This window comes from Syngnathus typhle, linkage group LG5 (assembly GCF_033458585.1).
Source record: "Syngnathus typhle isolate RoL2023-S1 ecotype Sweden linkage group LG5, RoL_Styp_1.0, whole genome shotgun sequence".
Lineage (NCBI taxonomy): Eukaryota > Metazoa > Chordata > Actinopteri > Syngnathiformes > Syngnathidae > Syngnathus > Syngnathus typhle.
Genome location: NC_083742.1, coordinates 25,514 through 28,533, shown reverse-complemented (window position 1 = coordinate 28,533; position 3,020 = coordinate 25,514). Strand labels below are relative to the sequence as shown.

At 45.3% G+C, this 3,020-nt stretch overlaps 1 long non-coding RNA gene across 1 annotated transcript; it reads left to right on the top strand.

The window, feature by feature from the left end:
- The first annotated feature begins 2,203 nt into the window (after nt 1-2,203).
- Nucleotides 2,204-2,536, top strand: LOC133153841 (uncharacterized). Its single transcript, XR_009714397.1, has 2 exons — nt 2,204-2,324; nt 2,387-2,536. It is a non-coding gene; the product is annotated as an uncharacterized LOC133153841 (long non-coding RNA).
- The last annotated feature ends 484 nt before the right edge of the window (nt 2,537-3,020 follow it).

Sequence of the window (3,020 nt, the reverse complement as noted above, 5' to 3'; positions counted from 1 at the left end):
CAGTTAACCATCCCATATGTGGGACTCACGATGGGATCACCGGTGTTTGAGTGATGTTCCAGTTATTTATTTTCTTTCTGTGTGTTCGCAATTGTCATGGTGATAATACTAGCCAACTTACATTGGCTCCCGGTCCATTTAAGATGTGACTTCAAGGTTCTTCTACTAACCTATAAATCGCTGCATGGCTTAGCGCCTTCATATCTCGTCGACCTAGTTGTTCCTTATGTTCCGTCTCGTAACCTTCGTTCGCAAAACGCTACCCTTTTAGCGACACCGAGGGCCAAGAAAATGTCTGCAGGCTCTAGAGCATTTTCTATTCGGGCTCCAGAGCTTTGGAATGCCCTACCAATGGATATTAGGACTGCTACCTCAGTAGAAACATTTAAGACACGTTTAAAGACACATTTCTATGACATGGCCTTTAACTAACCTGTAGTGGCCGATTCGGCTGGAGTTTGTTTTCTCTCCCTCTCCACCCCCTCCCTCCCCCCTCCCCGGCCGGGGAGGTGGTTAGGTGGCACCCATGCTGACAGCGGCTATCTGGATTCTCGTGGGCCAATTCAGGATGGGGGAACTGCAGCTCAACCTCCTCGAAGACACTGCCAGGACAATTGAGGGCTCCTTCGGCAGCCCTCTGCTATGACATTGACATCCACTTTTTATTTAATTGATTTTCATGTTGTACCATTTGTGCCCTCTCTGCATCCATTTCAACCTGGTGATCCTGAAAGGGGGATCCTTCCATCTGTGGTCCCTTCTCAAGGTTTCTCATTTTCCCCTGGTAGGGGTTTTTAAGTTTTTCCTTGCCCTTTTGGGAGCTTAAGATCAGGGGATGCTTTGAGAATAATTGTCAATTCCTGTCTATGTGAAGCCCTTTGAGACTGCTTGTGATTTAGGGCTATACAAATAAACTTGACTTGACTTGATTGTTCTGGTGTTTTTTTAACTCGGCTGTATGTATTTGTTTGTTCACGCTGATTTCTCCGACTGCCCGAAATTTTCCATATTCTCAGTTTATGTGTATATCTGTCATCACAGGGACACGAAGAAAGAATCCAATCTGGCGAAAGCCCGTGCGGCTCTGGACTCAGAGGCCACAGAGCGTGAACGTCTGCAGGTGAAGTTGTCCAAGCTGAAGATTGATTTTGACGAGCTGGAAGCAAGGTGAGGCCCGCCCGGCCATTTTATCAAAAATATGCCAACAACAAAATGGATAGTGGATATTAGTGCTGACATAATTGCTTTGCTGCTGGGGCCACACCCCAAGGAAAATCCTCCTCGTGACTAATTGCAGCTCAATTGGACTTTCAGTTAACCATCCCATAGTCGCACATCAATATAAATAGCGCATTTGACTGCGTCGAGGGTTTAATACTGTTTTTGCTCAGGAAGTCGCATCACATTCAAATCCTTAAAGATGAGCTGGAGTTTGAAAAGAAGCTGCATTCCGCGGTCGGTAATTACCATCACTATCGCTTATTTAATTAATGAAAATAAAGCTGAGTCATTCTCACGTCTCACGTAGGACTTGCGCATGGTCCAAAGCCAGCACGAGTCTCGCATGGTGGAGTTGGAAGCCGGCCAAAAAGTGAAAGATCTGGAGGAGGCTCTGTCTACAGAGAGGGAGCGGACCCAGAACAAGGAGGAGAGGTCTTTTTACAGCTTTAGAACATACCACAACGTTTGCTCTCATAGCAATTAATGTCTCCACGTTTGTCCCCAGGGTACGCCAAACCATGTCGGCCAGCAAAAAGAGGAAACGTCCGAAGGACAGCGAGGGTTTGAGCTCGGGCGGATGCAATGTGCCTCGTCCTAAAATCGCCCAGCAGGTCACTGTGGATGAGCAGCAGGTCACTGTGGATGAGCAGCAGGTCACTCTGGATGAGGTGGACTCGTACGGCAAATATGTCAGACTCCGCAATACAGTTGATGAGGTCAGTGGATGTGTCACAGGGGAACATCTTACGAAATGTGCACATTTTCCAGTAACGACTAACCTGTTGAGACCAATTTCAACTATTAGGATCAGAATTTGGGGAACTGGCAGGTGAAGCTCCAGATTGGATCTTCTGCTCCCATCGTATTCAAGTTTGCCGCAGAATTCATCCTGAAGGCCCACGAGAGTGTCACGGTAATCAATCTTATCTGGAAGATCTCAGATACAAGGTGCTCAATATTTCAATGACCTTTACATGCATCAGATCTGGGCGGCTGACGCTGGCCGAAACCACAATCCTCCCTCTGATCTAGTCTGGGAGACACAGTCCAACTGGGGACCCGTAGGCCAGGTCCACTTTACCTTGATCAACGCCAACGGAGAGGTGACACATCTTTCAAGCGACAAGAAGCAATATTTCTCTTTTGACGTCCGTTTTTCTTCCAGGAAATAAGGATGAGCAAAGCCACTGGCGCACGTTTGGAAGATGATGATGGAAATTCCACTTCCACCGTGGGATAGAGGAAATGGAATTTCGGTTTCTTGTGTGTCTTGACATATGAAGGGATTGACAATAAAGCAGACTTTGACTTTTGACATGGTCACATTATAAAAATATTGTATAACAATACAATTAAATGGGCTTTTTTTTAATAAAATCTGCTCCGACCTGTTGTGAAATTTAATTGAAATAATTGAAATAAAGTTGTTGTTCTTTAAAAATGATTAAATTCGTCTTTTTTCATTCTGTGTAATTGCATTCTGCTGTATGCACCAAAAAAAAAGAGTGTAATATCGGTTTCATCAGTATATAATTGAAACCGGAAGGTATTCGGAAATCCCTGCGGTCAGTAGATTATATAACGGCTGTGCAATGAGAAGTCAAGACATGTTCCACGAGAGCAGGCGGTCAAGGCAAGAGTAATCTCGACGCAACATGCCCAACATGTGTAAGTCAGTGATGAATGTTTCCTGAATTTTCTTCCTCTTTTGCCATTCATTCATGATTTTCTTCTGCTTCCGCATTAGACACGCAAATTCTCGCGGTGGGCTTGGTGGCTTTTCTAGTACTGCGAGCCAA